The following is a 12,045-nucleotide window of genomic DNA, read 5'->3' as shown; positions in this document are numbered from 1 at the left end:
ATCCCTCCTGACTGATTTCGCTCAGGTTGCACAGGTGCTCACGCTCCTTTGAGGACGGCACATCCATACATGTTATTACAGCAGAGGAGACACAAGGAGGTTATCCATCCATATTTGGTGTATTTCTCTTATGTGCGAGGAAAAGTCGAAGGAGCACTACAAGGGGCCTGGAACATGCTCCAGTAATTTACCTTTACCTGACATATAAAACTAAGGACCAGGGCCATTAATATACACTAAATTATATTAATAATAATAACGCACTTTGGATAAAAACAAGATAGGAAGCTGAAATGACAGGATAGGTGGGACAAAAATGTAATGGCATGGACCTAATAACCTGCAATGCATGGAGAGAATTCAAATGGAAGTTAGTTATGGTAATAGACTGCTGAATAGACTGGTGAAGAGGGCCAGCTTGGTTCTGGATACTCAACTAGACCCCACAGAGGAGGTGGGTGAGAGGAGGATGTCGTTATCCCGACAGCAGTCAGGCTGTAAAATATCCACACAGGATTAATACTGTCTAGAAATAGATGCAAATCATTATCACTCCCACTGCACTTTATGTACATGTACAAATAATACTAACAACATTAATAACCTGACTGTATTCTTCTGAATAAAGTGTAGTATTTCGGCCTTTTTTGTACACCAGTTTTTCATATTTATTTATTTATCTATTTTTTTCTTTCTATTTTTATTTTCTCCAATATATCAGTTTCATTTTTCTTCCCATCCCTTGTGCTGCTGTAACAACTGAATTTGAATGGATTTGAATTTGTATTAAATAAAATCTATGTCTATTATTATGTCTTATGAGCTAATGCATGTGACAGTGTCGGTCACGTATTGGTGACACATGTTCTGCTGGATCTGATTGTGGCACTTTTGGTTCAAATACCAGAGGAGAGACAGTCTGTGGCCACTAGATGCAAAAGCAATATTTTCTAAAAACGCTGCTCACCGTAGCACTCAAGTGTATCGCAGTTAGATGGCTCAAACTCAATCCCCCAATGAGTAACAGTTGGGTTACGTTGGTGCAAGAGGTCCATGAGATAGAACAAAACAATTTTCTTTGAGACGTTAGACAGATGCATGACATAACTAACAAACAGCAGAATCCTGCTGTAGTGATCCTGACTCAGTGAATCGACCTAAATCTGAAACAATTAACACCACAGTGGATTTTTCTCTCTTTTTTCTTTGTCTTTCTTGCTGTTACTTCTATTTTTTGTATTTATTTCTTAATTTAGGTTTTTTTTTAAAAAAAAATCTATTATTTTTATTTGATTACCCATTTAATTACATCTAATAATTATATCTCCCCCAGTCTTTGTTTTACTTTACCAGTTTTAACCATTATCATTAATTTTTTTTATAGATTTAATTACTGAAATATAAACAGAGTGGCTCAAATAGTGAAAACACTGAAAGACAAAAGTTGAATCTGTATATGTAAATGTACTGAAACTGAAATTAAAATGAGAACTAAGTAAAAAGCAGATGTTTTACTCATATTTAGTTAAGAAAGTGCTTTCGCTGCTTTTGTTAAGCTAAAATATTTCACCAACCGCTGTTTCTAATGCACACTTTTTCTTTAAACTTGAAACTGGAAACTTTGTGGTCACTTTGAAGCTATAGTTTATGTCGCCTTACACACATAGATGCCTCTAGTATAATACTAGTATAATACTAACTATTATACCAGAAGATGTTGCTTTTATTTACTTTACCCTCAGAAATGAACGCTTTTAATGAGTGCAGCCTCTTGATCCACGGCTGAGTGTAAAGCTCAAAGTGATTTAGCTCAGTGAATCTTGGGTCCCATAAAGGGGCCACAAGATGACCCACAAGGGTGTCACAGATCATTTCCACAAAAACCATTCAGTATATTTGAATATTGCATATGGTCATCTCTTCAGGTCTCAATCAATTTAAAAAAGCATTTTATTTAACCATGTGCTGCAGTCAGTTTTAATAACAGTATTTAACAGTAGCTTTGGCAACATTAAGCTTGCCACATTTCTTAATTCTTATGATTTTTTTCCAGTCTGTAAATTTTTTCAGTGTGTACTCAGCTACAGGTGTGACTTTACACTTTGTCAGTGGTTTAAATACACTTACAAAAAAGGCTTTGGCATGCAAGTATAACAATAAACCAGATAAATGATAGTAATGGTAAAACTAAAATAAGGCAGTTGAATATCTCAATATTGAAATATAGTTATTTACAATATATTTTAAGGTGGAAAGACATGAACAATCCACTGCTGGACAGCATAATATATGAATTTGGTCATAGCAATAGAAAAAAAAATTCCACAGGCTGAATAATGGTTTCATTGAAGTTCCACAGTTTCATGTAGTTTATTCATAAATCAATTAAGTAACATTTTCAGACACGATTACATATAAAATAGTCATGTGTGAAATGGGACTCCCCAAAAGACCTTATACATAGAAGCCTGAACACGAGATAATATACATAAAATACATATAAATATACATCTACTCTGTATATTGTTGCAGTGGCACATGAAAATAGCAGCGTGAATTTAATAAAGCACTGACTTCAAATGCAAAGCTTTTGAGAAATCCCTGTCATACAGAGCTTATAATCCAACATATTTTAGTAGCAGCTGTTGTGTTGAACTCTTTTTAAACAGAGGATGTTAATAGTTCTGTAACAGTTTCTAGCCCTTTCCAGATCTGTGGCTCTCTACAGGTCACACTAAAATGTGCACATTTTATTTGCTTTTCTTTCCCCTAAAGTTGTTTTTCCCTTGTGTTATGTGTGTGAGATGAACAGTATATTGGGATAAGCTCACAAAGACTGTCTAAATATTAGATCAAAACATTATTATACATTAAGCTACACAGGTAAAGGATCAAAATAACTGTTTCTGTGCTGCTACATTATAAAGCCTCGCAGGCTTCGTAAGAACACAAAGAGGGCTCACAAACCAAAAGTATTTAAGGCCTAATGATTTAATCTGAGAATAGCAGCAGTCTCATTTTGAAATACTAAATAAAGAAAGGTCTTATCATGTTCAGAAACTCTTCCTTGTAGGCGTGTGTTTGACTTCCCGCTGAGTACAGCAGCCAGCGGCTTAGATCTGATTCACATGTTCTTTTCTCAGGAGATTTATTGCTCTGTGACACACCTTACATGGGGCTGGCACAGTTTGTCTGATCAAAATAAGGTCAGGGGTGATAATACTGCGCATGCATGCATGCATGTGTGTACGTGCGTGAGATTTTCATTTTTAAATATTCGTAAAAAAAAATCAGATTAAGTTGACAGATCGGAAACAATATGACAGAAAAAGAGAAAAGCATGAAGGATTGTGGCTGCATGGTATGGTATGTTGCAGTCTTACCTGTGCGATGTACTTGTAGCTGTCCCATTGTTCACTAGGTGACAGCAGCGAGTCCAACAAGAGGTGCAAAGCAAAGTCACAGCTTCACATCCACATACAGGTTTTTAGCCTTTTAGCCCGAAACAAAAGCGGTCTTATGTGTCTCTGCTTTCAGCACAGAACTATGCAAAATGAACCACTGGTTTGGAACTCTTAGCCAGCCTGAAAACTCATGAGCTGTTGTCAGAGCCATGCAAATCTGCCCAGAGTTGACCCGTTTAACAGCCGCTAATACATAACTAGGGAATAAATGCTGGTTCTCTGTGCAGGTAGATGGAACATCTGCATACTTTGCACACTCTCTGAAACACTTGGGGACAGTTATCCTTTCAGGAAGGACTACATGATGCCGGAAATACTTGTGCAAATGATTTCAGGTACAAAAACTCACAAAAAATAGATGCTTTATTCTAGAGAAGTGAAATGAAACACTGAAACGTTCCCTGTTTGTTGAGTCCTGTTGGGTCTAATGGCGACAGTAAGCCTTTAGCAACTCTGAGTTGGAGCTTTAATACATGTGTGAAATGAGTGAATCTTTTTCTAGTCAGGAACACAGATGTTTCTGAGAGTACACCACACCTCACCTCAGAAACATCTGTCCGGCTCTCCTGTCGTTGAAGAGCAGCTTTCTGTTCATGCCTGAGTGTGCTTTTTGGCTCATTTACTTTCAGTCAGTCTGCTTGACTGCAGCACCGCTGTCAACCTCTTTGCCCATGTTAGCAGGCAAGAATCTTTATTTTAAAAGCTTTTTAGATTTCTTTACAGCCAAAATTAGGATAAGTTGGCAAATAAAAAACCCCAAAACATAACAGTTTCTTAGATTTAAACATAGAAATAAAATGCAGTACTAATACTAAAAATAGTGAACATAGCAATTAGAGGAACCAGTATTGTAAATTGATGTTGTGATGAACTTTACTGCATTTTTAAATTTTTTTTTTTACCTGCTTTAGTTCAGACAAATGATGACCAGAGTTTTTGTGTTTCCACCTGATGCCATAGAGATAGCAGGTCAGCCCCCTGTATACTTGACAAAGTGGCTGTTGCTTCGATTCTTGAGTCAATATTGACCACCAGCCAAGAGGTGAGCAAAGCTGCAGGAGCAGCTGGGAGGAGGACCACCAGAAGACCATCATCAGCGCCAAACACACACACTTAAAACAAAAAACTTCTACTACACTCACTATAATGTGGTGGCTAATTAGTGGCATGTGGCTGGGATTCATTCTTATACTTTATATAAGTCATTGTTGTGCAGCAGAAGCCTAGGAAAACCAAAACTTGTCCAATTATTATCAGAAAAAAAGAAGAAAAAAAAGAAAAATGACTTTATTTTAGCTTGGCATGAGCAAACCAGACTAAGCTCATTTTTAATTAAAAGGATTCTTAATACTTAAGCTTTACATTCAGCCAGAGAATAGTATCATGAATAAAAAAAACAAAAGATTTAAAAGAATTCATAGAAACGATTTCTAAAAGATACAGATGCAAAGGATGTCACCGTTTGGTCAGTAAAATCCCATCCTAAAGCATTTCGGCCATCAATATTTAGGTGTGATAAATGAGGAGAGGATCTGAGAGAGAAATGAGATACTGCGCACTCATACAGTAGTCTTCATCCTGCTTTGTGACTTTAACATCAAGTCATATTCAGTAAGACTTGATACGAGACCAAAAACACACGAGGAAAGTGCGAAGGCGTGGATCATGTGAGGACTAGGTCTATGCTAAAACATGGCATAACAAACATGACTCCTATAAAAACCTCTCCATATACCATATAATGGCAGTGGCCTTAGAGGATATAAAAAGAAAAAGCAAAGCTCTACCCTAGCTCGACATGTCCAGTTCCAAAAAAAAGATGGCGACACTGAAAACACTGATCCTAAGGCTTCATAACAAGAGGCTTTAATACAAAACAATAGGTGACACCATGGTGGCTGCGGCCATCTTTTATACATATAGTTTTCACTCTTAGACTGTTAGCCTACTTGCAGTTCCTAGAATTTTCTGTAAAATGGGAGGCAGAGCAATAAGGTGTCAGGCCTCCTGTGAAACCCAGTTTTGGATTTAGGAGACAGAAACCCTTTTTTATTTTTAAGATTAGGCTTAAAAGTTTCCTTTTTGATATAGCTCATAGTCAGGGGTGGATTAGCTGACCCTCAACCCTTCATTTTCACTCTCTGTGTTTATAGAGCACTTTGCATTTGATCATCAGTTATTCTTAATCTCTGCCTTTCTTCCACAAAGTGTCCTTTGTCCTGCCTCCCTCCCCTCACCCCCAAACAGTTGCATCAGATGGCTGCCCCTCCCTAAGACTGGAAGTTTCTTCCTGTTAAAAGAGAGTTTTTCCTTCCCGTTATTGCCAAATGCTTGCTCATAGGGGATTGTCCGATTGCTGGGGTTTTCTTTCTGTTCTTGTTTCTATTATTATTGACTTTACCTTAAAATATAAAGCACCTTGAGCCGCCTGTCGTTGTAATTTGGCCAAGGTCAAGGGTCAATGTCAATATGACTTAAAAAATGTTCTGCACATATATTTCTGGCTTTACAATCTGTACAGTAAAAAGCATATTTTATTCTTCAGTGGGCAGTGACGGCCGTGCTGGTCCTGTAAAGTCAAAAGCATAAAATCACAGTGAGTATTGGCTTAGTTACAGTCAAAGTGTGGGAGTTCCAGACTCCTGAAAGGTGGATAGAGGGGGCATACATAAGGGTCAGGCTGCCCTGATGAAGCAAACCCTGCATCACGTTTGAGAATCCTTTTCAAACATTTTTATTCACAAGGAAAACCCCAAACCTCCTGCATCTAATTTGTGACATTATACTTTATCACCGCAGGCAAATAATAAAAAACATAAAGATATAATAGGCATTAAGACATAACCAAACAACAGTGAGACAGAAACCAGTTTGCTGTGGCGTGACTAACAGCCAGACCTCAAAGCCGCTCTAATCTGATGGGATTTAACAAAAGAAAAGAGGAAAGGCTCAATCCCTGACTACACACATGCCTTGTGCAGTCTCAAGAGCAAACACAGCCCAGAGACTTTCAAGTCCTGGTCCAGATTCAAACTCAGAGAACCTCAGTCACACAAGTATGCCCACACGCCGCTGCGGTGCTTGTTTACAGAGCCAACACTGTCGCTGTGACATGCAGCTACAGACCTGCAGCCGCAGGCCGTCCCAACTCTACCAGAGCAGGATCATCCACAGGTCATGTTTATGAACTGGGAGGAGTGGATGGATGCCAGCATCTTCCATCACTTTCCTCTTCTTTATCTTCGCTTGTATCAGTCAGCTGCACACTCTTAAACCTGTGATTTGTGAGTATGGTGATGAAATCTTATTGCAATGATAGTGATCAAAGCTTCTGCCCCATCCAGTGAGGAGAAACTGTGATGTAATCAGTCTGACCACTGGGAGATTAATGACCGATAAACGGATGAGGCGGGGCAACGTGACAACAACTTGTTGTAAGGTAGTCAGAGAATTTACATGATTAATGAGGTCTTGTGTGGGAAGTTGACAGAAAAGATTGATACTGGAAGTCAGTGATCTTGAGAACATATAAACAAGCACAATCAATGTGTAGCAGAGGAAATTAGCATAGCGCTGTTGCCCAGGTGTTTTCATTCTTCCTGATTACCTCCTGTGTCTACTCAAAGCTTCAATATGAACCTGTTCTTTGCCAGGTTATACTGTCTCCTTGTTGCCCACCCTACTGTGTGCTCTCTTTGGATTAATATTGCTTGAATTACCTGTATTGCCTTAATAAATGTTTATTTTCTCCTTAAGAATTTAGTCTTGTCACCAAATAGTTCTTATAGTGGATCATCTAATTAATGTTCTAATGTGTTTACCTTGTGATAAAGAGCAGCTTAAGACAAATGTTGTTTGTGCTATATAAATAAAACATGAATTGAATTCAAATTATTTGAGCCTGCGCCCTCAGTGATGTCAGTTTCCATCCCAGTTTCAGCTCTAGGACGACATCCAATGATGAAACATTTTACACCTGGCTTACAAATCAAGGGTTAGTGCTTATGGTAGATTGAGCCCAGCCCAGCACTGAATGATCCAAAGACCTTAGTGTATTTTGAAAGGATTTTTCTCCTTCCTCTTCCGTCTCAGCGTTCCCAAACAAACCCCGGCTCAATGCTCCCGTGGAGAATTATCAAAATCGGCAGCTGCATTTATGGTATTTATCTTATCTTGCATTTGTCTTGGAGTTAAACCTTAAAGTGTAATAGGGATTGAGATATTTTTAATTAACAATGCCATTTTTGCGTAACAATTTGCGTGTGGGATTTTGATGAAGAGAATTATCCATTATCCTTAAAATTAGCTTGAAAGGAATTTACATTATTCAGTTTAGCTCAAGTTCCTCACACTCACTAAGAGTTATGGCACAAACACATCTGCATGTCAGTAACCAGTCACAGTCACGGAGCCACTTATTGGCAACAAGACATCAGCCTCAGGTGACAAATGTAGCCCCATTGATATTAACTGTAGCTACATGGCGTATAATTGGATTTCCAGAGGAAGTGATATATAACTGATCTAGGCCTGATGGCATCCACGTCTCCAATACAAAAGTGTCACTGCTGACTCACAAAAAAGAGCTCCTATAACCAAAAACCTCTGTGTCACTTTACATCTATTAAGTATTTCTAAAAAAATATACTATTTTATACATTAAGAAAAAGAAAAAGTGGCACACCCACAAAATATGCTTCCAATGGAAATTCACCAAAACCACCCAAAGACACTAAGCTTTCAGTCTTTTTGCTAATCTGGGCTCGTCTAATGCCTCCTGGCTTTATAATTAACAGACAAAGATGAACACTGTAGTTATTTTGGCAGTAAAGTGAATACTAATATTCCCTGAATTATACTTTAAAGTGAAAAACTGAAATTGAAATTCTGTTTAAAGGAATCACGAACCCGACGGTTCAATCACACGATCAAATAATCGCAGGATTTGGCAACAGGCGTCACCTTTACTGTACGAGGAGAGGAGCAGTCGCTGAGTTCAGGTGGAGGGTAAGGTCCAGATCAGTCTGTGGAACGCCACATCGCTGCTGGTTTCCTGAACCTCACGCACACATCGTGTAGCCCTTGACCTTTTTACTTTCTTGGCCTCTTTCCAAATGTTCCGGTCTGTGCACTGACCGGGCTGTGGGCCGGGGAGCAAGAGTTCATGATAGATCGCTGAAGACACTAAGAGCAGCAAAGCACACCTTGAGCCATCATCAGTATCCACTGCATGTCCCCACATGATAGAGCACGGGATGATCTCAGCTGGATTCGAAAAACAAAAACAATAGAACTATACGTGCTAATTGGCACTTTTTTTTTCTTCAAGTTGGTTTTTAGTGAGGATTTCAGGGACGAGTCTAGGTTAAAGGTTTTAAGGGGCCCCCGATCATAATGTCATTCGTACAGCACAGGTTAGTAAAGCTTTTGGCAGTTGTGCTTTCCTGTTATGAAAACTGATTAAACTTATGTTATCTGTGCACCAGTTTAATATCTTTACTGGTCTGCCCTCAGTTTCCAACTGCTCAGCCTGACCCAAAAAGAAAATCTATACAACCAAACTGAACACCTGGTCTCAGGAGATTTGCATGAATGTTGATCTTTGTAATGATGATAACTCAAACTCCATCTCATTTTGTAATGGTCAGTCTTGTCAGAGTGAGCTCAGGCTCATTTCATAGGCAGATGTGGTAAACCTCAAGGGTAATAATATTATATGATATGTTATCATAATATATATTATTTGTTACTCTAATGTAATTAAAAGATAATAGCCTTGTAATAATATCCCTAACAAGTGTGATGGATGCTAATTCTCTTAATCTAACATGCATGGAGTGTAGGGATTGCACTGATCTGATGTTTGGATGGGATATGAGGCAGATCCTGAATCACAAAGCCTACAGCGAGCTGATGATTTGGGCTGATCTATTCCGTTTAATACTTAGTTGTTCGGTTTTTGTCACCGCAGGTCAGCAGCAGTGCATCGGTTGCTAGCAGGAGAGCTAACACATAAAAGCCCCTACAACAAAAAGCCACAGCAGTTTGGGGTTACTTCACACTTGCTACACAAGTGAATGTTTGTAGAAGTTTTTCTTCCTAACCCCAAACTTTTCTTTTGACTGACCAAAACTGAAAAGCTGATGTTTTTTCTGCCTGATGTTCCTGATGAGGAACTTCCATGTCCGTAAATGATGAGCACAGTAAAGATTTCCACACTGAACTGAAATGACAAATGCAAAACAAAATGAGGTAAATAACCAAAATAGACATTCTAATGATGAGTCACCTCAGTGTAAAAAGGTTGGAAAATGGATGTATTTATTTATCATGTTCTGTTTTACAAATTAAGAAAGCAATGTTTAAGCCTGATGTTGCCTTACGCATAAAAGAACCAATTCCTGTCTGTCTGTGCAGGTTTTTGAGGATATAGTAGTAATCACTGTTTAAAATGGTGACAACTGGACTTCTTTAGGTTTGTGACGACTTTTGCCTCACATCAGGTTCGAGTTTAAAACAGCTGGTTTAGAGCAACAATTTGAAAAGATGAAACTTTGTGGAAATAACAAAGAAAAAAAAACCCTTTCCAATTTCATTGCTCCTGGTTTAGGGTCAGTGGCGTCTAGAAGAAGTCCCGAGAGTCACTGACTCATTATTAATCATGTGGATTGTCCCATAAGTCAAGGTGTAGAAAAAAAAAAAGAAAAGGGTGGGTCGTTACTGTAGTGGCCAAGAAGTTAAACCTGCATAACGCATTTCTCCACACCACCAACATGTGAGCTAATTGAGGTCACCAAGACTGTATTGTAGGCGGCTGATAGTTGGCGCATACTTGATAAACTGCCCAGAAAACACTATATTGCTTAGCTAATTTGTGTGTATTGTTTTTCATTGGGATGACACAGTGTTTGTCCAAGAGTAACACTGAGTCTGAATGACACTGTGATGTTATTCTTGGAGAAAATCCTTCTGCCATCTTTTAACCGCTTGACACAATTAGTCCCAGTCTCTCCTTCGTATTACTTTAACACAAGTAATTCTGGTAATTAAAGCCAAGGTCTGGGTATCAAATCAGAAATCAGAAATTGATAAAGCTGGATCAGTGCATTACTGACTTTAGATTCTTAAAATCCTTAGACATATAAAATACAAGTTGGAAAACGTAATTTGCTGCTGCAGACATGTCATCTGTTTTATTGTTGGAGTCTTTTTGGAATAGAAACTGGAAAATGTACAAAGTTTGAAAATAATAAAGGGAAACAAAGGTTAACAAAATTATGCCATAATCTACATAATGGCATAATCAATATTGACTCTGTAGAATATGTTGTATGATCTTGTAGAGCAGAAATGTGTTTTATATTTGGGGTCATTTGGGCTTTAGGGTTGCAAGATTTTGGTATACAGAGGAGTTGATGGTCAACTCGATGGCTGCAAGGTGCCCGGGTCCTGCAAAACAGCACATCTAAGCCACTGCGCCATGTTGTTTTTAAAGAGAAGAGGCTTTCTCTTGGCAACCCTTTCAAACAAGCCATACTTGTTCAGTTAAAAAACAAAACAAAAAGCATTTAATATAATAACTGAGGCCTGTAGAGTCTGAGATTTAAGTCTTGTTTTTTTTTTTTTTCTCTGAGCACAGTCTGACCTTGGGGTGAATTTACTGGAAGGTACACTCCTGGGAACATTGTGGCATTGTATTAACACACACCTGAATGCTCCAGACTAGCAAACTGCCCAAACCTTTTCTTTTATAGAGGCGCTCAAAATCAGTTAATCAGGTGCACGTGATTATCAGCACCTGGCTGCTACTGACCCTCTTAATTCCTATGGAAGCAGTAAAGGTGTAGATATGTTTAGTCAGTAAGGATGTCACCTCTGCAGCACAATGCCCAACTGCTGTGTGTGGTACGTGTGTGTATAACTGCTGTTACCAGTTTGTTATCAATGTGAAAAACATTTTAAAGTCTTTTTTTAAAGTCATTCCAATGCCAGTCTTTCCTCCTGGGCCCCTGACAGGTGGACTGTCAAGGGCCCAGGATGATCCAGACCCGTTGTTGCTCAACCTGTGTGTGAAACCGTGACGGGCAGTGTGCGTTCCTCACCACGCTTCAGTGCACACGCTGCTTTCACAACAGACTTGATGGTCTGTGTACTGGATAAACTGTTTCTGCTTCTTGTTATTATTTGTTGTTAATGGCTGACAGATTTAAAATGGACACAAGTGAAAGTCCAAAATGAAATGGATGTCAAAGTTTGGTTTGGTATGAGCGCCTGTTAATGTTACTGTGAGACAATGTGGTCCGATCTGTTATTTCTGGGAAAGAAATCAGTGGAAAAAAAGTGTAATGTCTGTATCCTCCATCATTTAGTAACACATACAGTACCTTCTGCAGAGGATACATTCATTATGGGTAATTCTTTTCTCTTATTTACATTTAACCCAATGCATCTACAGTTTCAAACCTTTGTGTAATTGAAGCAAACCCTCTGTTCCCCTGACTGTGTGAAAATGTTTGGTGTAACACGACAAATGGTCCATTTGTTTTGTTATTAACAAAATCAATCAGTTTTTTCAGCGATT

The sequence above is a fragment of the Oreochromis aureus genome, linkage group 14 (genome assembly GCF_013358895.1).
Source record: "Oreochromis aureus strain Israel breed Guangdong linkage group 14, ZZ_aureus, whole genome shotgun sequence".
In the NCBI taxonomy this organism is placed as follows: Eukaryota; Metazoa; Chordata; class Actinopteri; order Cichliformes; family Cichlidae; genus Oreochromis; species Oreochromis aureus.
The sequence above is the reverse complement of the archived record's forward strand: the minus strand, read 5'-3'. Positions refer to the sequence as shown.